General features: G+C 35.6%; 1 pseudogene; it reads left to right on the forward strand.

Annotated features, from left to right (window-relative positions):
* The window catches only part of LOC129138881 (tigger transposable element-derived protein 1-like), a 158,629-nt pseudogene that overhangs the window by 110,304 nt on the left and 23,078 nt on the right, over positions 1–25,247 (forward strand).

The following is a 25,247-nucleotide window of genomic DNA, read 5'->3' on the forward strand; positions in this document are numbered from 1 at the left end:
ATTCTGTACATTCACAGAAAAGAAATAGAACAATTTCAAAAAGGTCAATTCAATGGAAATATAATGCTCTTAAAAACTATAAAGAATAAACATAACAAAAGATGTAGAGAAGCTAAATAAAGACAATTGCAAAATTGCACTGGTGTATTGAAAAGAGGACCTGCATAAGTGGACAACTGTGACATATTATGGGATGGAAAGACTGAATATTTTCTAGTTGTTCTAAGTTATGTTTTAGATGACCTGGAATTAAATCCTTAATCCCAAATAATTTTTTTCTGAAAGTTGATGATTTTATTCTAAAGTTCAACTGTTAAAACAAATAGTTAACCTTTACAAATACACATTTGGAAATAAGGATTTTCACAAAACAATGCAGAGATCCAGAAATGTGAACTACATGGGAAAATATAGAAGATCTTCAATTCAAATCACCATTTAAATCACAATTTAAATTTGTATCTAAATCTTTTCAAAAGATCATTAACTGTTTTTCATAAAATTACTATAAACTCCAGCAACTCTACTTCTAGATATCTACTCAGAAGTGTTGACAGCAGGAACTTGAGCAGATATTTGTGCACCAGTGTTCATAGCAGCGTTATTCTCAATAGCCAAAAGGTAGAAATAACCCAAATGAACACTGATGGATGAGTAGATGAACAACATGTGGCATGGGTATGTACATACAGTGGAATATTATTCAGCTTTAAAAATGAATGAAATTTTGACACATGCTAAAACATAAATGAATCTTGAAAATAGTGCGCTAAGTGAAATAAGCCAGACACAAAAGAACAAATATTGTATGCTTCTGCTTATATGAGGTACCTCGAGTGGTCAAATTCATAGAGACAGAAGTAAAATAGTGGTTACCAGGGGCTGCAGGGTGAGAGGAACGGGGAGTTATTGTTTAATGGGTATAGCATTTCAGTTTGGGGTGTGATAAAGTTTTGGAGATGGATGGTGGTGGTGGTTGCACAACGAAGCGAATGTACTTAATGCCATTGAATTGTACACTTAGAGATGGTTAAAATGGTAATTTTACATTATGTCTATTTTCCCACAATAAAAAAGATACTTAAATATATTAAAAGTCATAACAATGTATTGTGGCAGCATGTGCACACATGTGCACACACACACAGACCAGGAGGGGAAAAATATAAATAAACTATAGGAAGGTGTTTATACTACATGTGAGGTGGTATATACATTTATATTTGATATGATATACAGTTGAAGGTAAGTACAGATAAGTTAAAGATGTATAACATGAACCCTAAAGCAATCACTAAAATAAGAAAACAGTAGTAAGTTAATAAATCCAAAAAAGGAGATAACAAGGAATAAACAAATGTTCAGTTAAATCAAAAGACAGCAAACAAAAGGAAAAAGAACACGAACACATGAGGCAAATAAAAAAGAAATAGCAAGATAATAGGCTTAAACCTAACCATAATAATTGTATTAAATATAAATATTCTAATTGCCTCAATTAAAATTTAGAGTTGTTAGAATAGATAAAAATTGAAGATCCTATAAGAAACATACTGTAAGTACAAAGACACAAATAGGTTAACAGTAAAAGAATGGGAAAATATACCATGATAACACTAATCAAATAAAGCCTAGTAGCTATATTAAGATAAAATATTTCAGAGAAAAGAATATTACTAGAAAAAGATGATTCTTTCATAATGATAACAGGGTCAATTCATCAAGAGAACATAATTATTCTCAACTTTTAGACACAGATGGCAAATAAGCAGATGAAAAGATGCTCAACATCATTAGTTATTAGGAGAAATGCAAACTAAAGCCACAATGAGGTACCATTACGCATTCATTAGAATATGGCAAAAATCAAAAAGACTGAGCACACCAAGTGTTAGTGAAGATGTGGAAGAGCTAAAACTCTCCTTCACCGCTGGTAGGAATGTAAAATGAGACAACCATTGTGGGAAACAATTTGGCCGTTTCGTAAAAAGTCAAATACCTACTGACAATACAATTCACCCATGCCACTTTTAGATATTTACCTAAGAGAAAAGAAAGCATACATTCATAGAAAGACATGCACCTGGATATTCCCAACAGCTTAATTTGTAGTAGCCAGCAACTTTAAATAAACCAAATGTCCATCGATAATTGAATGGATAAACAAACAGGGGTATAATCATCCAAGGGAATTCTACTGAGCAATAAAATAAATGAACTATTGATATGTACCACATGATGGATAAATCCCAAAATAATTACGCTGAGTAACATAAGCCCCACCAAAAAGGAATATTCTATGATTCCATTTATACAGAACTCTAACAAAATGCCATCTAATCTAGAGTGGCTGGTGGTTGGCTGGGGACAGGAGAAAGAGGCTGGGAAGGGAAGAGTGACAAGGAGGAGAGAATTAAAGAAGGTACAGGGAAACTTCGGGGGAGTGGTGTATATATTTATTCAATATATATTCATTTTGATTATGATGGTGGTACATTTAAAGTATGCTTGATTTCTTGTATGTCAGTTATACCTCAATAAAGCTATTAAAATGTGTATAACATTGTATATAAATTTAAATATAAACGAAAAGTCATTTTACCTTTTTAAGATGGGAAAAGAAGGACATATAATAATAATAATAGTGATAATTCGTTAGTAAATGGACAATAAAATGAACATATATCACACTATGAATGAAGAGTTTAGCATAAATAAACTTCTAATATAAACAAAGGAACAAAATCTAACTAATAAAGGGAAGAAATTGAATTGTGTTGATCATTTATCAAAACCTTCGCAGAAGATGCTGACTTTCAAGCATTGGAGAGATAGAAATAGTCATAAAGAAAAAGATACATAATTTTGTGTATACTCTATAAGAGGAAAAAAATGCCAAAAAGCCACCTGGGAAAATATTTGCAGCAAAAATGTGTGCAGGTGAGTATCTCTATAAAGTGTCCAAACAAATGGACCAATTCTAAGATCAATAAACAAACAAGAAAAAGATGTGGACAGACAATTCACAGAAGAGGAAATTCAACAAGTAAATTTATTCTCAAAAAGTGGTACTGTTTTTTACCCCCTTAATAAAGCCTTAAAAGCAAAGCTATTGAATGGTGATAAGAATACTTTGAATCTGATACTCCTTTTTATTACTGCTACTTTGAATATTAGCAAAAACTTTACAGAAAGTAACAGCGCTAGTTTTTTAGAAATGTAAAACTATTCACATACTTTGCTATAGCAATTTTCCTTCTGGGACTTTAGCCTAAGGAAGTAATCCAAATTCTGAAACAGTCTTACGCATTTACATATTTTTCAAATAACAATGAAAATTAAAAACAGTTCAAACAGCTAAAATAGGAGAGTAGCTAATTAAATTGGGGTATAACTGCTCAATGGAATATTTTAAAGCCATTAAATATAACAAAGACACTACATAGCAATATGGGAAAGGCATAAAATATAATGCTAGGTTTCAAAGCAATATATTACATTTTATGAATTCTATGGTTACAACAATGTAAATATTTTTATGCACCAAACATGAAAGGTAAATAGAGACACTCCTTGACTTAGGACAGTGTTACATTCCGATAAACCCATCATTAGTCTAAAATATCGTAAGTCAAAACCGGGTATTTTTGGTATCTGAGATGTGAAAATACAAAACACAATATCCAAAAATGCTGGCAACACAGAACACTGTAGAGTATTGGTTGTTTATCCTGATCACATGGCTGACTGGCTGTGGCTTGTCGCTACTGCCCAACATGGAAAAAGAGTATCGTACTATGTATTGCTAGCCTGAGAAAAGATGAAAATTCAAAATATGGTTTCTACTGAATGCATATCAGTTTCGCACCACTGTAAAGCTGAATAATCTTATGTTGAACCGTCGTTAAGTCAGGGACCATTTGTAAATATGGTGGGTGATTTATATGCATATTTTTAATGTTCTCATATTTTCATATATAAAAAATTAAAAACAGTTCATGACAAACCATCTTACAGTAAGTGAAATATCAATGCCAAGGGTCTTTGAAAAACCTTTATAAGTGAGCAGCAAAATAAACATGAGAGTGTTCAGTGTGCAAGGTGTGCATTTTTGGGTTAATTTTGCAGAACTTGTTTTCTTCTTGGATACACTGATCTCTAAAGGCCCTTCTATTAAAAAATCTCAGATTTTATTATTCTTGGTGCTCCATCAGTACTAACAAGTGAAGCTAGGTTTTGAATGATTTTGTCTATTTGTGGACTACAAAATGCTAAACCAATCAGTTTATACAAACTGATCCAACTGATCAGTTCAATGAAAAAAGTCAAAGTGCCAATTGTGCATTATATTGCTTCAAGGTAGCTAAATGGATCTTGGTTCTTTAAGGGATTCTTTCACATTTTGATTAGCCATGAGGTGAGGTACAGACACTGATGACAATCTGGCTGTTCCTAAAAGGTTAAAAATGAACTTGTAGAGACCTCAGAGCCACCCTTCATTGCAAATCACACTGATTACTAATTCTATTAAAACTCTGGAAGTCTCAGTGGAAAGCACTACAAGATCTTGGCTTAGTATACCTCTTATTATCCTTCTAAGTGGCTTTTCTTGATCATCCTTTCCAAAACAGCCAATTCCTTGCTGTAATTCCCTTTTTTTTTTTCATTTTTTATCATTTTTTTCACAGTACTTATTACGATCTGAAATTATCTTATTAATTTGTTCACTCTTTTACTCATCTTTACTCACAAGATCTTGTATGCCTTTTTGACTGAAATATCACCTGGGTTTACAACACTGTATGATACATAGAAAATGTTTAATAGTTGTTGAATGAATAAATGATTCAATGAATGAATCTGATACCAATAATGGTAAGGCACTAGCCATAACAGTGCCAAAGCTATCATGCAGGACAAGATTGGGGTTAGGGAAGACTCGCTCAAGACCAGAGTTGGGACCAAAGAGGTCAGCCCAATGAGATGAAAGAATATCAGTTGTCATTGTAGAAAATGGTTGGCACCAGAGCATTCAACATGATAGTCTCGTGTATAACGGAAAATCTGTACTATTCTGTGATTAGGGAGTAGGGGGAGATGGTGTAAGGCAATTTGATCATCGCAACTCATAGGCTCATTCTGAAAGATCTCAGAAACCACCAAATATGTAGAGGTAGGCGAGGGTTGGCATATCCCCTGCAACTTGGTAATGAAAACAAGTCTCAGATCAAATTCTGCTATACACCCAAGCAGGCAAGAAGAGCCATGTGATTCCAAACCAAAGAAATCCTAGAATTCTGTCTTTTCTGGTGCTTCACAAGGAATCTTCATAAAATGTTTATCTGAGGCAAATGTGGTATTATTGTAGTGATGGGATTCCACAAACCATCCACTACAGAGGTGATCAAAAATATTTCAGAACAACTGCTGGGCTCTGGGTTTAGGGTTAAACATAATGTGCCAAAACTAATGGTAAATATAGACAACTTGCTTGATTTTCATACCGTGTTTATTCAAAGATGGGTGATTTCTTGAAAATATTTTAGCCAATAAATACATCTTGAATATAACTAATTTCACCTATACAATCTCATTTCTGACATATCTTACCCTAATTAGCAAGCTATAAATTTTGTCAATGAAACTTTATTTCTACTATTAATTATGCTAATTAGAGAAATATCTAGTGTTGATGGGAGAGAAAGAAAGTAGAGACATTTGTAACAGTCATCTCTGGAGTGTCTTTTCTTTCCTTTTTTTTAATTTTTTTTTTTGAGACAGGGTCTGACTCTGCTGCCCAGGCTGGAGCACAATGGTGTGATCTTGGCTCACTGCAACCTGTATCTCCCAGGCTCAAGCCATCCTACCTCCCAAGTAGTTGGGGCTATAGGTGTGTATCACCATACCTGTTTTTTTTGTTTGTTTGTTTTGTTTTGTTTTTTTGGAGAGATAGGGCTTTGCAATGTTGGCCAGGCTGGTCTCAAATCCTGAGCTCACTCAATCCACCTGCCTCAGCCTCCCAAAGGACAGGGATTACAAGTGTGAGCCACCATGCCCAGCTACGTCTTTTTTTTTGTTGTTACCTCCTCATTCCTGGGATATGGATTCCTGATTAGGATCACTGATTGTTCCTTCTAGTAAAACTAATACTGTATTATACAGTCCATTCTGAAATATTTTAAAGAAGATTACAGACATCTGAAGAGGTATCTGCATTTCTACATTTATCACAGCACTATTCACAAAAGCCAAGATATGTAAACAACCTAAGTGCCCATCCCTGGATGAATGGATAAAGAAAATATGGTATATAGACACAGTGGAATACCATTCAGCCATAAAAAAGGAAGAAATCCTGTCATTTGCAATAACAGGGATGAGCCTCGAGGATATTATGTTAAATGAAATAAGCCAGACACAGAAAGACAAACACCACATGATCTCACTCATATATGGAATCTAAAAAAGTTGATCTTATAGAAGTAGAAAGCAGAATGGTGGTTAGGGGAGATGTTGGTCAAAGCATACAAAATTTCAGTCAAATAGGAGGAATAAATTCAAGAAATCTATTGTGCAACATGGTGACTAAATTTAACAATATATTATTTTCTTGAAAAATGCTAAGAGGGTGAATGTAAAGTGTTCTTACCACAAAATAACTACATGAAGTAATGCACATGCTAATTAGTTAGAGTCAATCATTTCACAATGTATGCATACTTCAAAATGTCACATTGATATGGTAAATACACAATATTTTATGTCAATTAAAAATAAATTTAGAAAACAGAAAAAGTTACAGACATTATTAGTAATATCTCTGTTCATAACGAAGACGGCCTTAGCCAGGAGCTAGAGGTAATAATGAGGAGGCATGCTGGGCAAAATATTGAAAGATTTGAGGTCACCACAACCAAATAGAGATCCAAGGTAGGGAACAATCTCATGTCAGGGCAGAAAGCTAGCCAGGCAACTCAGCAGTCCATGGAAGAGGCACTAATGTGAGCAGGACCTCCCTTGGAAAGGTGGGGGAGAGACATTAAATTAGGGGCAGCATGGATAAGGACTTGTCCTCTGGAACCCCAAATCTTCACTCTGATCTTGGCAATGGGGAGCCTGAAGAGCTCTGGAAGTCAGGAACTGTGTGAAATCATGATTTGATTATCAGCCCCACTGCTTTATGGGGGAAGTGAGGAGAAGTGATAAGGGTTAAAGTTTCATGAGCTTTTATGTATGTATAACCACAAGGGGAAAAGCTATTACAAAAGGCTAACATCTATCAGAGGTGTAGAGAAAAGGATGGACTTTATGTATCTGAACCTCATCTAGCAAAACAGCTTGTCCTCTTCTTTTAAAGTCCACACCTCAACACTGTGTGTCTTAAAAACAGACCCATAGCCATAGATTCAAGCGTGAGCCTTTTATTCAGGTTGTGGGGAAGTAAAAGAAAAAAGGGAATCCAGCCAATAAAGATTGTGTTGTTATTACTGTGGTCAACTGGAGCTTAATTCCACTGGGGACCCGAGGGACTCAGAGTAGGACAATAGTTATCCCACCTGAGGGACAAGGGCACTAAGGTATTTATACCAGCTTCCATCAGTCATCGATCAAAGGCTGTTCTCATGGGGAGGCATTTATTTCCTGGCATTCCTGGCCTCTTACTTGTGTAGGGGAATAGAAGCAGTGAGGATCCTAAGGCTGAAGAAAGCCCAAAGGCAGACAGAGGCAGATGCTGGAGTGAGTAGGGTACTGAAATAGTAAGGCCTGAGGGGATACCAATGGGGAGGAGGTGTGGGGATCTGCTATGCTTGATAAGTAACAGTTGCAATTAACTCTACATAATAGGGTGTCTGAAGTTAGATGAAGGGGGAATCCATCCGGGTTTTGTGCACCCTTTCTTGTTTCAGCCGCCTTAACTATTACTGTGGTCTTTCTCCTTTGTGGCAAAGAACGAGGAGGTAGAGAGTCAAAATTTTCTTCTCCAAAATGATTTTTGTAGTTTCCAGAGTCTGAGCAATATATCCTTGGTTGTTACCAGAAGTAAACATTGAAACTGTACCCAAAGACTGCAGCACTATTTGTCTTCATTACCTGTGGGGGTATAGTGTGAGTGGAATTAATTCAAGTTTGAACATAGAAGGCACTCAGAGAGTCACCTCCCACCAGCCAGAGGAGGGAGAGTCTTCTGTTCAGCTCAGAGCTCATACTGTTCTCCCTCCTCTTGGATGACTCCGGAGAATGAATATTTTCAAAGGCAGTATAGGGGCTTATGGAAAGAAAAATGGTTTTAATCGCATAATTAAATTAAAAAACAAAACAAAACTCCTGGCATCCGTGCCCTCAGACATCATCAAACTTCTGTGATAAACGCATCAAGCACAGCCTTTCACATGAGAGTGCTTGTGGTTCTGGCATTCTTCCCTCCTTGAAACTAGAGAGAACCATATCTATGCCCAGGTCATCGAATAATTGATTTTGCCCTGACCACAAAAAGTGAGAAAGAGCCAGATGTCTGAGAGAAGCTACAAAGGCTTGAATTTCAGGTGAAGTCCTTTTTCCCATTGAATGATGCCTTATTATGATTCCTTAAACTGCCCATTTTCTGGACAAATGTATGAAGCCTAGAAAACACTTTCAAACTGTAATTATAGGGGACTAGTTCTTGCCAAATGGGATATGATAAGCCTTTTGCTGGGACTCCAAAAGTTTAATCTAGTTAGAAGAGAAGGAAGTAACCCTTGATGATTTGAAGCCTGAGTTTTGAAGTTGATTTTTTGCCTTTTATAAAAGAAACTTTTGTTTTAAAGACTACCCAGTAAAATCTTTAGAAGGGCTCAGAAGTAGGGTTTCTTTTGAATGTGTTTGTCTACACATTTCCATTTACCCCTTTCCAGTTAAAAATCACTAGAGAGAAGAACATCATAACTATAAATGGCAGTGATGACCCATAAACACAAATGATGTGTTTTCTTATGTATTAATAACTGAAAATATTTTTACAGTTATCACTGAAATTCTTCAGATCTAGAGGTCAGAGTTTATCTGCTATTGCTCCTGATGTAATCCATCTCTGTAGAGAAGGAGCTGGTCTTTTCATAAGATCTTTGGTTTGAAATTATAACAAGAAGACTTGCTATTTTGAAGAATAGTCACTGATGAAGAAAAATTATTGGGGATTGGGTAGTTTCATCAACCTGGGTGGTAATGCTGAGATGGGGAAATAATACAAGATATATTTCACTCAAAATGGGCTCTGATAATGTTCAACAAAGGAGTATCTAGCTGTCTTTCTGATAAAGAAGCTGAGGATTTAACAATGTTTTAAGTTTTTATGTGGCCTTTGTTGGATGTGCTTATGAATATACAGAAACAAATGGATTTGATTCAATTGAGAAGGTGGCTCAACCTGGCCTTGGAGAAGTTACTTGATAACTGAGGATAAGTTTGCTAATCTGTAAAATGATGTCTTCTCTGAAGTCTTTTCCTTAAATGCAGCCAATGTTCTGTCTATATTATGTACCTTTGCGCATATCTCATGTTGAGTAAAGTAGTCCCAGGGGAAAGGGGGACTGCGAGAAAGAAAAGGAAAGTGAAAGTCAGGAATATTTATTCCTTCTGGAAAGAGTTTTATTAGCTCAATTTTGATACACAGTTTAAAAAATAAAGAAGGCTGGTCTACTTTATTACTTCTTTTACACCTAAGAAGGTTGTAGGAACACTGTTTCTCAGGCTCATAAAGGAAAATGAAGAGAAAAATGTCTCTAATGCTGTCCTATGTTCCTAAACTGCTGAAACATTTCCTCTAGGAATCCAGAGCAGCATAAGAATGGCAGGTGGAGAGGAAGATTTATTTGGAGTGGGACCAATGTTGCCACAGGGACTAGGCTTGTAGGGACATACATCTTCTTTCCATTATTTCCTCAAAAAAATGGTGCCGGACATTGAAGACAAATTACCAAAGCACTGCATCAGCATGGTTGATCCAGCTGATCGGACCAACACATCTTTCTTTTAATAGACTATGCAGGTTGTTTTGGTTTCAGGACTTCCGACTAAATGGTTTTCTTTCTTATAACTCTATGGCAGAAGGTTCTGTGCAAAGGATCTTAATCTTAATGTGTGTACCTAAGCACACATTTCTCTTTAACATGGATTTCTTATTTACAAGTCATATTTTGGTGGATAAAAGCTAATAGATTGTTTTGAAAAATCACATAAATGGAATTGGGCACAGTTGAGAGTTACTACTTCAACAACAAATCGACAGTCAAACTTATGGATATTTTCAGAACCCCCAGTGAAATGTAATTTAAAATATTGGGTCCTCAATGAAGACCAACTTATTTAATATTAAAACTCAATACAACTGAGTGTGGTGGCTCACGCCTGTAATCCCAGAGCTCTGGGAGGCTGAGGTGGAAGGATCACTTGAAGCTAGTAGTTCGAGACCGCCTGGGCAACATAGCAAGACCCAGTCTCTGCAAAGAATAAAAACATTAGCCAGGCATGGCCTGTTGTCCCAGCTCCTTGGGAGGCTGAGGTGGAAGCATTGCTTCAGCCAAAGAATTCAAAGCTCCATTGAGCTATGATTGCACCACTGCACTCCAGCCAGAGAAACAGAGCAAGACCTCAACTCTTAAAAAAAAAACAAACAAAACAACCACAGTTGAAAATAGCAGCCCATTAAAGGTTTTAAAACTGCCACCCTTGATTCTTTTAAAATTGTTCTTTTTTCTGTATGTTAGCCATATAATATGCAAATAATCTCATCATTAATATTCACTCAATTTGATGCCCCCAATATAGACAAATGCTAGCAAAGGAATGTAGAATCGAACCCTCTCTGAATTAAGAAAACTGTTCATAATGCGTCTAGAAAGCTACATTGCAGATAAAATGTAATCTCACATGACCTTTGTATATACAGGAAAATTCATTATATTAGCTCTAGAAAGGAAGGCAAAAGGGCACGTTTCTCTACATTGATGGAAATCATAGATTTTTTTAAACTGAGGCTTTAAGAGTCAGAGATGGATGGTATCCCACTTTCTAAATGTCTATACATTGGAGACAGGATTGATAGTCTTATTAGTCTGTCCTTTGTGTATTTAAAACATCTCAAGTCTCTGGTGCTAAAAGATTTATACAGCATTTTATATTTATAACTCATTTCTATTCATTACTCTTCAGGGTGGCTTCAAGAAGGCTGCTCTGATACTGGCCCCAGGTTTCAGAGAGGACAACAGACACTGAAAAATTATGTGATGGAATGGAAGCTAGGAAGTGGCAGTGGTAGGATTATAAGTTTTTATTGTCTCTTACACTATATGATCAGAAATGAAAGGGAAACTTTGGAAATTTAGAAGACTTTTCTCAGATTAGATAAATCCCACTAAACCTTGGTAGTTAGTACCTTACCCACTATGGAAAGATCCTTAGAAGTCTACAGTTGCCCCTAGAGGTCTTCTGGGGGCTACTAATCTTGTGTTGAGGCTACTAAATTGGGGGAGTAGGTAGAGGCAGATGGTTGTTTTATCAGCCCTGAACCTTCTCTCCATGTCCTTATTCTCTGACACTATTTAAAATGGAAAGCAGAGGACAACAGAGTAATACAATATTAATAGTTATTCATCAGGAAATAAAAGGTAACTGGGTGATTTTTACCCACTCTCAAGTAAGAAGTAACACTGATTACTGCAATTTGCTATGCTAGAAATTGCACAGAAAATAACTTAACCATCACTTTTTTTTAGTGAAGGAGTGGCTTTACTCCTCCATGCATGTACTCTGGGAGCAGCACACCATGGAATTGTCTTGGCATTGTTTCTATAAGTATTTTTTCCGAGGATACTGATCTTTTTTTTTTTTTTTAATTTTCAACTGTGGTAAAATACACATAACATCAAATTTACTATTGTAACCTTTTTTTACATGTACAGTTCAATAGTGTTAAATATATTCACATCGTTGTGTAACCAATCTCCAGAACTCTTCTCATCTTGTAAAACAAAAATCCTGTATACATCAAACAACATCTCCCCATTTCCCCCTACCCCCCAGCCTCTGGCAACTATGTTCTATTTCCTGACTTCATGAATTTTACTACTCTACATACTTCATATAAGTGGGATAATACAATATTAGCATTTCTGTGACTAGCTCATTTCCCTTAGCGTAATGTCTTCAAGGTTTATCCATGCTTCCATGCTATAGAATGTCGCAGAACTTCATTTTTAAGGCTGAATAATATTGCATTGAAGTGAAATTGCTGGATCATTTGGTAATTCTATGTTTAATTTTTTTGAGGTACTTCCATACTGTTTTCCATAGCAGCTACATCATTTTGCTTTCCTACCAACAGTATGCAACGATTCTAATTTATTCACTTCTTTGCTATTTACTTTTTAATAGTAGCCATCCTAATGGGTATGTTGTGGTATTCACTGTTGTATTTCTGTGATTAGTGATGTTAAGCATTTTCTCATGTGTCTGTTTGCCATGTGTATATCTTTTGATTTTTTTGAGAAATGTCTATTCAAGTTCTTTGTCCATTAGAAAACTTGGGTTGTTTGGGGGGTTTTGTCATTGTTGACTTGAGTTTTGTGAAGTTTTGTGGTAAAAGAATCACATGATCAAAGAGTTTGGGAAACCATGATTGATTTATCACCTTCCTGAAGATCTGCAGTGCACCTATATCATATTAAATGCTCTGAGTACTATTACTGTAAAGAAAATTGCTAACTCTATTAAAAAAAGGGATTTAAAAATATGTAACTACTGTGAAACCGTTTTGCACTGAACACTTGTTCCCATCTTGAGCCAGTGGGCAACCATCAAATGCAATTTGTGAAAACCTCTTCTAAGTGTTTGTTTTGTTTTTAAACAGTGTCGCGATTCCTCAAGGATCTAGAACCAGAAATACCATTTGACCCAGCAATCCCATTACTGGGTATATACCCAAAGGATTATAAATCATTCTACTATAAAGACACATGCACACGTATGTTTACTGTGGCACTATTCACAATGACAAAGACTTGGAATCAACTCAAATTCCCATCAATGACAGACTGGATAAAGAAAATGTGGCACGTATACACCATGGAATACTATGCAGCCATAAAAAAGGATGAGTTCACGTCCTTTGCAGGGACATGGATGAAGCTGGAAACCATCATTCTCAGCAAACTAACACAAGAACAGAAAACCAAACAATGCGTGTTCTCACTCATAAATGGGAGTTGAACGATGAGAACACATGGACACAGGGAGGGGAACATCACACACCGGGGCCTGTCAGGGGATGGGGGACTAGTGGAGGGATAGCATTAGGAGAAATACCTAATGTAGGTGATGGGTTGATGGGTGCAGCAAACTGCCATGGCACGTGTATACCTATGTAACAAAACTGCAAGTTCTGCACATGTACCCCAGAACTTAAAGTACAATAAAAAGAAAACAATAGTTCATAAACATTTCCACTTGAGAAGGAACGGCTGTTGTAGCAAGCTTTATCATGCTGTGTCTCCCACTCAGACAAGCTTTTCTCTTTCATTGCTTTGCAGTTAATTTATTTTGTGCTGACTCAATACTAGGGCTATGTAAACAATTAAATTATAGTCACATCTTTTAATAGTTTCTATGGGGAGGTAAATAATTATAATAGAGTTTGGTGAATATGCTGTGATAATCATAAGGCATATTATCTTAGATTATTTTGGTTACAAGTAACAGAACCAAATCAAACCAGGTGTAAGTACAATGGAAGAATATGTTTTAAGGGTACAGAGGTGTTTCCTGGAGCTCAAGGGTAGGAATGTAGTCAGCTCTGGAAAGACCTGGACAGAAGGCAGAGCTTCCTATTTCTCCTTTCTTTTCTCGGAAGGTCTGCCTCTATTTTCCATTCTGCAGAATATTATTTTCGATATGACTGCCACAAGGCTCTGTAGTTTATATATTATAGCTGTATATGCTGGCAGAGAATATTTTGCTGTTTGTTCCAATTCTAAAATCCCAAGAAAGAGAGTAACTGACTCAGCATTTGTAAAGTATCTATACATGGCTTAGCCAACTGTAGCCAGGGAGATGGAGTCATGTATTAAAACATGGCTGCTATGGATCCAACATCCTGTCCAACTTCATCTCTTGTCACTTCCTCCAGACATCCCATGTTCCATTGACACCAATAATGATTGTCTATGGAGGAAACTAATAAAAATTAATATGAAAGTTTACTAATGATAAAAATAATTCTAGATATACATTTCAAATCTTACCTACATACCAGCATTAACAATTACAAAAAGTAGTGGGAAGGCAGAGCTCATTCACATTAATAATAAAAAGACATAATTTAAATAAAGATTATTCTTTGTTTTTTGAGACGGAATTTCGCTCTTGTTGCCCAGGCTGGAGTGCGATGGCACGATCTCAGCTCATGGCAACCTCCACCTCCCAGGTTCAAGTGATTCTCCTGCCTCAGCCTCCTGAGTAACTAGGATTACAGGCATGCGCCACCACGTCCAGCTAATTTTGTATTTTTAGTAGAGACAGGGTTTCTCCATGTTGGTCAGGCTGGTGTCAAACTCCTGATGTCGCCTGCCCACCTCGGCCTCCCAAAGTGCTGGGATTACAGGCGTGAGCTACCACGTGTGGCCCAGAAAGATTATTCTTAACAAGAATGTACAAGACTGAAAATTTCATAATTTAAATGATAAGCCATTGAAATAAAAGGGCAAAATATCTAACTTTGGTCTGCTAGACACTGAATTCTGAAACTCAGTTACTGCTATCCTGTGTGCCTCTATTACCCTAACTTGGATAAAAAGTGACAGTAGTCATTGAAGTGAACCACCCAGCCTCAGGAAGACAGACAGCAGATATTCATTTGCTGACTTACACTGTCATCTACCTTTATATAGGTTAGTAACTAGAACTAATTGTTGAGGTAATGAATAAGTAAGAGAGGATTTAGGCAATCTCAGGAAAGATAGATTAGCTCCCAGAAGCCAGAGAACAATAAATCAAAGTGAGATCCAAGTCTAAAAAGCTGGCAGACAGCAAACTCATTGCATACATAAAATATTTTAGTTAAATACTATTCACCTGAGGAGATCAGTTCTGTCTGTTCCTAATTTGCAATTTGAGGAGAAATTTGTAGATTCAGAATGGGAAATGTTTGGGAATACTGTTTTACATATTTCATGGGGCAGCATCTTCACCTTATGGGTTTTTAGGAATTGTATTCTATGAATAATTACCTGAAAATATTGCATTTTTACTGTAGGCATTAGACAGTTTTAACTTAGGTAATGAAAATTCTAAATTGGTTAACTCATTCTTTAAACCTGTTATGTTATCATAGTCACTAAAATTTATGCTTTTCACTCCCATAACTCTTCTACTTCAAACAGTTTAAATTCATGAGGTTAGATACTGCTGTTTTCTTCTTTTATCCTGTGAAGCTTTAATTCTTTAACACCGTGAAGGCCTCTTATTTTGTTAGGTGCTGATTTATTTCAGGATACACTTAGTTGAATCCCAAGTGCTTAAGATTTTATTACATTTCTTACTTCAGGCATTGGAAAATTATCACTTTTGAATTGTAATGAAGAGAAATAGCTCATTGTTTGCTTTATATTATTTAGACCCAAATATTATTCTTTGGCAAAGTAGAGAATAAATGTAATTTCAAGAGAAAACGAAGTAACGTTTTCCTCTTTCCATGTGAAATTGGGTACATATAGTAAATTTTGTGACTAAGGTTGTAACAGCAAAAGTGTATACAGTGATTGAAACTTTCTTATTTGATAGTTTTAAGAGAGAAGCATATTTGTAGCATCATCAAATCTCTTCAAGACATTTTTAACATGCAGACTGGTTCATTCACTTATTGATCCATTCAAGAAATTAGACTCAACTGATTTCTGGCTTTCAGGATTTTTCATCTATGCTTTAAACCAGAGGTTAGCAAAGTATGCCTTTCAGGCCAAATCCAGCCAATTCCCTGTTTTTGTCAATAAAGTTCTATTGGAACATCACCACCACAGTCATTTATTTACATATTATCTCTGGTTGCTGTGGCACTACAACAGAGTTGGGCAGTTGCAAAATAGACTATATGACTCTGAATACAAATCTGAAAACATTTACTATATAGCCATTTACAGAAAAACTACATGGAGAATTCTAGTTTCAGATCTAAAATGTAAAAATTTTGGAAGTTGTCACACCTGTGCTTACAACTCCTGTCCTTTTAGCTGAGTATACCGAAAGTCAACAATTTTTCATGAACCCATCAGATAACTGAGGTCAAAATGCAAACTACCATTTCAAAATCTTGAGAGACAGGTGAATGGAAATAGTCAAGATTTCTTTACCTACAGCAGAAGCCAATGGGACATTAACTGGTAGTAGAAACAGCTAAATGGTAATCTTGACTAATTGCTGGAGCCTTAGTATGCACTAGCATGACAGTAAGAAAATCCTTGGATTTTAGGGGACCCCCACATTTTCACGAATTTTACTTCCAGAAATTCTCCCAGTGTGAAGAGCTGAGAAACATGCCCTTGAGGCTCCAGCACGGGGAGAGGAAGAGTAACCTTAATTAAATATGCCCAGAGTGTTCTTCACAACAAAGATTGACTGTGCAGGAGAAAAGACTGTACCAGAGCCCTGTCCCAAAAAGGGGAAGGCCATTCTCTCACTCCAGCTATCTCTAGCCTTCCTTTCTCACCCAAGACAAGTAAGTTAAGAAATGCTTTTGAAAGTCACAACCTAGGGACATAGGTTCAGTAAAAACTGAAATTTAATCATAAGGCAATAGAATGCTTCCCTTTCCCCACCCCTTACCACCACTCACAACAGGAATTCAGTGTAACAACAGTGGGTCACAGCTGAAAGAGCTGCAAGGCACAGACTCGCTCTGAGAAGGAGTAGGTAGGGAAGCCCAAAGTCAACAGGAGAGACAAAAACAAGGACACAAGAGGATTTTGAATCATCAGGCACATACAGCTGCAGTAAACGTTAAGCACAGCCCGAATCCTAGCCAGATTAACATAAAACATTTAACCAAAGACCTATTTCTCTCAGTTTCTATTAGCCAATAGATTATATGCAACTTTTAATAAAAAATTAGAAGGCATTCTCAAAAGCAAGAAAAAAAATGATCTGAAGAATATAGGCAAATACTAGAACTACATCCAGATATGACATAGATGTTGGAATTATCAGACAGGGGATTTAAAACAACTAGAATATATGAAGTGTTTTAATGAAAAAAGTAGACAACATGCAAAAACATGTGTAACATGAGCAAAGAGCTGGAAACTCTACGAAAGAATAAATAGAAAATAATAGAAATAAAAAAAAGAAAGAGGACTGTGCTGGGAATAAAGAAAGTCTTTCTTTGACATGGCTGAGTAGACAATCAATGAGCTTGAAGATAAGTCAATAGAAATTTCCTAAATGGAAATTCAAAGAGAAAACAAATGAAAAAACATAAAAGAATATTCAAGAATTGTGAGACAATTTAAGTGTGTAGTATATGTGTAATTAAGAAACTAAGATGACAAGATAGAACAGAGAAAAAGAAATATTTCAAGTAATAAGGCCAAGAACTTTCCAAAATTAATGGCAGAAACCAAATCATGGATCCAGGGAGCTCAGAGAACACCAAGCAGGACGAATACCAAAAATATTACCTCATTATGTCACACTCAAACTGCAGAAAAACAAAGAAATTAAAAAAAAAAAAACAAAGGGAAAATACACCTTATCTACAGAGGAAACAAAGATGAGAATTATAGCATACTTCTTGTCATAAACTGTGCAATCGAGAAAAGAGTAGAGTAAAATATTTAAAATGTTAAGAGAAAGAACATCAAACCAGTATTTAAATCCAGTAAAGTTATCCTTCAAAGTGAAAGAGAAATAAAGACTTTCTTAGACAATGATTCAGAGGGTTCATCACCAGCAGACCTGTCTTGCAAGAAATGTTAAAACAAGTTCACCAGGGAGAAGGAAAATGATAGAGATCAGAAACTTGGGTCTTTGTAAGGAAAGGAAGAGAGTCAGGGAAGGAACAGATAAAAGCAAAACAAAATATTTTATTTTTCTTAGTCACTATTGAACTGAAATATAACTCTGTTTAATGTAATAATAGTAACAATGTGTTAGGTGATTAAAGCACATATATAAGTCAACTGAATGACAGCAACGTTATAAGAGATGGGAGGGAAGAATTGAGAAAACTCAGTTATAACATAATTGTACTACACCTGGAGCAGTATAGTGTTTTAGGAAAGTGGATTCATATTAATTATATATATATATTATTCACACACACATATATAAAACTCTAGAATGACCACTAAAAAATTATAAAAAATAAGTATAATTTATGTGTTAAGAATGTAGATAAAATGGAATTTTATCTTCACCTTATTACTTAAAATATTTCTTCTGCTCTGTTCTTTCTTCTCATGCTCAGTTAAAACCAGGGAAAGAAGAATAAGAGGCAAAAAAAGACAAAAAAAAACAAATGTAATCAATAGAAAGCAGTTACAAACATGGTAGATATTAATCTACCCATATCAATAATTGCTATATTGTGTAATGATGTATCATTGATATATTATGCAAATGAGATAAATACACAAATTAAAGGAAATTGTCAAAACAGATATTGTTAAAAGACTCAACTATATGGTGTCTACAAGAACCTCACTTTAAATGTAGACACATAGATTAAAAATAACGGGATGGAGAAAGATATATCATGCTAACACTAATTTTAATAAGCCGGAGCGGCTACATTAACTTCAGATAAAGCCAACTTCAGTATAAATAATTATCAGGAGTAAAGAGAACCACTAAAGGAGCAAATTCTCCCTGAAGATATAACAACACTAAACACATGTGCATCTAACAAGAGACTGTAGAAATACATGTGGCAAAAACTAAAAAAGAAATAGAGGAATCCAATTTATAGTTGGAGAGCTCAACACCTTCCCGTCAGAAATTGCTAAGTCAAGCAGGTAGAAAATAGGTAAGGATAGGTTGATGTAAAGAACATGATCAATCAACTTGAACAAATTGGTATTTATAAAATACTCAACAGCAGCAGAACACATATTTTTATAAAGCCTTACCAAAACAGACCACATCTGAGACCATAAAACACACATTAACAAACTTAAAATTGAGATCACATTCTAGGTTGTATTACATAGACCATGAACTGAACTAGAAATCAATAGCAAAAAGATAGCTGTAAAATCTTCAACTATCAGAAAACTAAAAAAGACATTTCTCAATACTACATAGGTGAAAGAAGACTTGAGAGAAATTAAAAACTACTTTGAACTAAAAAATGAAAATACATCTTACCAAAATTTGTGGGATGAAACAAAAGCAGTGCTCAGAGAGAAATTTATGGCACTAATTGAATACATTTTAAAAAATGAATATTTAAAATCAACAATTTAAGTAAGCTTTTAAGAAATTGGAGAAAGAAGAGCAATTTAAGCCAGAAGCAAGCAGAGGAAAATAATAAAAATTAAAGCAGAAATAACTTAAATTGAAAAACAGGCAAACAATAGAGAATATCAAGGAAACCAAAAGCTAATTCTTTGAAAAGATGAAAATGTTGATAAATCTCTTCAGGCTAACCAAGAAAAAAAGTGAGAACTCAATAAACCGTCAATGTTATAAATGAATGAAGAATCATCATTACTGATACTATGGACAAGAAAGGGATAATAAAGGCAGCTGGGTGCGGTGGCTCACTCCTGCCAAGGCAAGGAGAGGAGGCTAGAATGATTTTCATGGTAATAGAGCTAGAAGCATAAGTATAAACTCATGCTCAGGCTAATATAGATATATAGGATTACATATGCAAGTTATAGATATGTGTATAATCCCAGATTAGGATACACACATAATATTTCCTTGCTCTTCCAGCTATGAGGGCATACAAGCAATGATACCTCAGTAGCACTAACATCCAGCTCTTGGTTTCTAATACATTGTCTAATAAAAGGAACCAGAGCTTCTTGGAGAAATGGCTGATTCTAGCTAGGACTGGGTTAGGAAGTAAATATTATAAGACTGGAGCATCTTATAGCTCCAGAAAGAAAGCAAGTATTCAAGAAAAAAAAAGCAACCCACAAGAATTGAATATATCAAAGGGACATAGGAGCCTACTGAAAGAGCTTCCAATGGCCAAGACGGGAACAATTTCAGCAAATAAATAAATAATAAAGTAGTATTAGATTATAAACCAAAATATAATATAAACACGCATGAGTCCATACTGATATAAATAAATAATGGAGTAAGTGGAAAAGAGACAAAGAGAAGTAACTAAGTGGAGAAGAATTCCAAATAATTTATGTAGATATTCTGCCCTCAATTTATGTAGCTTACCTCCCACTCCATAGGTGTGGGCTACAAATATTGACTTCCTTCCAAAAATCACATTATAGAAATAGGGAAAAAAGGGTAACTTTAGAGTGGATAAACCTAACAAACACTGCCTTAGCCAGGTAATAAAGAATCAACATTAAAAATGAGTCACATTAATAGTATATACTCATGATACGATATGGTGAAAATGGTACTTTACCTCTGTGGTCTTCTTCCCCAAAACCTGCAACCCCAGTCAAATAATAAGAAAACATTAAACAAACTCAAATTGAGGGACATTATACAAAATACCTGGTCAGTAATTGTCAATATTCTCAAGGTCATCAAAAACATGAGAATGTGAGAAACTGTCACAAAAAAGAGAATCTTAAGGAGATAAATGCCAACTAAATGTAATGTGGTATCCTGGATGGGATCCTGGAGCCAAAAAGAGACAGTAGGCACAAACTAAAAAAATTGAATGAATCTAGGCACAGTGGCTCCCATCTATAATCCCAGCTTTTTGGGAGGACGAGATGGGAGGATCACTTGAGCCCAGGAGTTCAAGAACCAGCCTGGGCAACATAGTGAGACCCTGTCTCTACAAAAAAACAAAAATAAAAACTAAAAAAATGATAAATAATTGAATGAACTATGGACTTCAGTTTATAATAATGCATCAATATTGGTTCAAAATTGTAACAAATGTACCACAGTAACATAATATGTTAACAATAGGGGAAACCGGGTGCCTAATATATAGAAACTTTCTGTATTCTCTTCACGATTTCTCTGTAAATATATAAAGACTGTTCTAAAATAGCCACCATGCCTGGCCTAAAATAAAAAAGTTAAGAAAAATTTTGCTGACCCTACTGTAAGTGAAAGAAAAATGGAAGTGATTGGTTTGCACATTTTTTGTGGTATGATTTAAAAAATGAATTTGTTGAAGAAAGATAACAAGATGGTTTCAGATTATTCTCAACAACTGAAGAGTCAGTTTAAACCCCAATTCCTATCTGTGGAAAATTAACTCTATTTCTTTCAGTATGGGAAGTAGCATATTGCATGACATAGAAAAATGGAAATAAATATACAAAATATTGGGATGTTCAACCCAAAACAGTTACTTGAAAATATTTGATAAGGATTCATTATGTATACTTTACCTTTAAAATTGCAATTTAAGTTCCCAATTTTTACTATATTTAAAAAAAAGAAGTATTTGTTTCTAGAAATGAATTCTGATCAAGAAATGGAATTAAATGTGAATAAAATGCCTTTCTGATAAAGGACAAAAATTGAAAAAACATACTATTGCATTAGGTAGACGCAATAGAAAATTCATTGCTTTTTTTGAAGCAACCCCACGGAGTTAATTCCTCCATGGTGCTGAAGGCTTTTGCTTTGAAATTCATTTTATTGACCTAAAGCTTAAACTGCAGGGTGGCTCCAGAATAACTGACAGGAGGGAGAGAACATCATGCTAGCATTGTCACATGTGCCCTCATTCAGTCCCTCGTTAAAAGATGCATTATGTAAATGTATCCCCTACTGAATTTTGCTGCATATTTTTTGTCCCTGGTAAAGTATTACCTATGTTTGTCAAGGAGGAGGGGGAAAACCCACTCTTTCAATGGTTCAGTGATTATGCCCCCACACTTTAATTTCTGCTTGAAATTCAAGCCCACATAAAAGGTTTCAAAACCTAAAGGTAGTTTTACTTTGTTCCTGACTTATGTGTATAACGTGGGTTAAGGAAAAATAAAGCATATCTATAGAAGCAGATAATAGATGTAATTACACTCTGAAACAAGTTTCTTTAGTAAAATTATTTTCCAAAGTTGCTTTGTAGTGCAATGATGTAGCTACAAAACCAATCTGCATTACATGAGCCAAAGAAGTGATCAATTATTCATCCAGTTATGTACATGTCAACCAAAAAACATAGACACACCTCGTTTTACTGCACTTCACTTTATTGTACTTTGTAGATATTGCATGTTACACAAATTGAAGGTCTGTGACAACCGTGTGTCAAGCAAGTTTATTGGCACCATTTTTCCAATAGCATGTACTCACTTCATGTCTCTGTGTCACATTTTGGTAATTCTCATAATATTTCAAACTTTTTCATTATATCTATTACGATGATCTGTAATAAGTGATGTTTGATGTTACTATTGTAATTGTTTTGGGGTACCATGAACTGCACCCATATAAGATGGCAAACTTAATCAATGTCATATATGTTCTCTCTGCTCCACCACTCTTTGTCTCTCTCCCTCTCCTCAGGCCTCTCTATTCCCGGAGATAAAGCAACATTGAAATTAGAGCAATTAATAACCCTACAACAACCTCTAAATGTTCAAGTGAAAGGAAGAGTCACGTCTCTCACTTTAAATAAAAAACTAGAAATGATTAAGCTTCATGAGGAAGGCAGGTTGAAAGCCGAGAAAGGCTGAAAGCTGGGATTCTTGTGCCAAACAGTTTGCCAAGTTATGAATGCAAAGGAAAAGTTCTTGAAGGAAATTAAAAGTGCCACTTCAGGGAACACACCAGTGATAAGAAAGCAAAGCAGCCTAACTGCTAATATGGAGAAATTTTTAGTGGTCTGGATAGATCAAACCAGCCACAACACTTCCTTAAGCCAAAGCCTAATCCAGAGCAAGGCCCTAACTCTCTTCAATTCAGTGAAGGCTCAGAGAGGTGAGGAGGCTGCAGGAGAAAAGTTGGAAGTCAGTACAGGTTTGTTCACGACGTTTAAGGAAATGAGCCCTCTCCATAACATAGAAGTGCAAGGTGAGGCAGCACGTGCTGTTGTAGAAGCTGCAGCAAGTTATCCAGAAGATCTAGCTGAGATCATTGGTGAAGGTGGCTACACTAAACAACAGATTTTCAATGGAGATGAAACAGACTTATATAAGAAGATGCCATCTAAGACTTTCATAGTTAGAGAGAAGTTGAGAATGCCTGGTTTCAAAGCTTCAGAGGACAGGCTGACTCTTTTGTAAGAGTCCAAGGCAGCTGGTAACTTTAAGTTGAAGCCAATGCTCATTGACTATTCCAAAATTCTACAGGTCTTAAGAATTATGCTAACTCCACTGTCTGTGCTCTGTAAATGGAAGAAAAAAGCCCAGATGATAGCCTATCTGTTTATGGCATGATTTACTGAGTATTTTAAGCCCACTGTTGAGACTTACTGCTCTGGGAAAAAGAAAAAAAAAGATTCCTTTCAAAATGTCACTGCTCACTGGCAATGCATTTGATCACCCAAGAGCTCTGATGGAGATGTACAAGGAGATTAATGATGTTTTCACATCTGCTAATGCAACATCTATTCTGCAGCACATGGATCAAGAAGTAACTTCGACTTTCAAGTCTTATTTAATAAATATATTTTGTAAAGCTATAGCTGCCATAAATAGTGATTTCTCTGATGGATCTGGGCAAAGCAAATTGAAAATCTTCTGGAAAAGATTCACCATTCCAGGTGCCATAAAGAACATTCATGATTCATGGGAGAAGGACAAAGTATCACTATTAACAGGAGTTTGGAAGAAGTTGATTCCAGCCCTCATGGATGACTTTGAGGGGTTCAAGACTTCAGTGGAGGAAGTCACTGCAGATGTGATGGAAATAGCAAGAGGTGGAGCCTGAAGATGTGGCTGAAATGCTGCAACCTCATGAAAGAAGTCGAACAGGTGAGGAACTGCTTCTTATGGATGAGCAAAGAAAGTGATTTATTGAGAAAGAATCTACTCCTGGTGAAGATGCTGTGAATATTGTTGAAATGAAAACAAAGGATTTATAATATTACATAAACTTAGCTGATAAGGCAGCCACAAGGTTGGAGAGAACTATAATTTTGAAAGAAGTTCTACTGTGGGTAAAATGCTATCAAACAGCATCATATACAGGGAAATATTTTATGAAAGAGTCAATCAATGTGACACACTTAACTGTTGTCTTATTTTAAGAAATTCCCACAGCTTCCCCAGCTTTCAGCAACCACCACCCTTACGAGTCAACAGTCATCAACACTGAGGCAAGATCCACAACCGCCAAAAAGATTACCACTTGCTGAAGGCTCAGATGATTGTATTTTTTTTAGCAATAAAGTATTTTTAAATTAAGGTCTGTACATTTTTAACGACATAATGCTATTGCACACTTAACACTGTAGTATACTGTAAACATAACTTTTATATGCACTGGGAAACCAAGAACTTTGTGTGACTTATTTGCTATATTTGTTTTACTGCAGTGGGGAACCTAACCTACAATATTTCCAAGATATGCCTGTACAAATGATAGATGCAGACATGTGAAGAGTTGAAAATACCAACTCTTAGAAACAGAAAATGTCAAGTTATCCGTTAATGAGAAGCTAGATTACTGCTCAGTTAAACAGTGGAAATACAGGGAAGTGTGACGGTCTTGGATCATGGATGAAATGGTCAAGGTATTTCTCAATGAAATAACTTGTTCTTTTTAATAGTTCTTATAAACCATGTAAGAAAGTACTACTGCCGGAAAGAAACAAAAACAGTAGTGGATTTTTATTTATAAAACAGAATTATGAATAAATAATAAATGCCTATGGTTTAATTTTGAGCTGATGTGTTACCCATACTTTAGTATCAGGTTGTACTAATGTGAGACTCTGAGAATTTGGTTCTGTATTTTAAGGCCATAAGGAAAACCTGATTAATACAGAGCAACACATAAAACTAGCTGGAAAGAAAATGCACTATATCCTCAGGTTTTAGAGATGGACTATCTTATCGTTCTGTATTTGTGGTTTTTCTAGCATTAAGGAAAACAAAATAGAATCTTCT

This window comes from Pan troglodytes, chromosome X, assembly GCF_028858775.2.
Source record: "Pan troglodytes isolate AG18354 chromosome X, NHGRI_mPanTro3-v2.0_pri, whole genome shotgun sequence".
In the NCBI taxonomy this organism is placed as follows: domain Eukaryota; kingdom Metazoa; phylum Chordata; class Mammalia; order Primates; family Hominidae; genus Pan; species Pan troglodytes.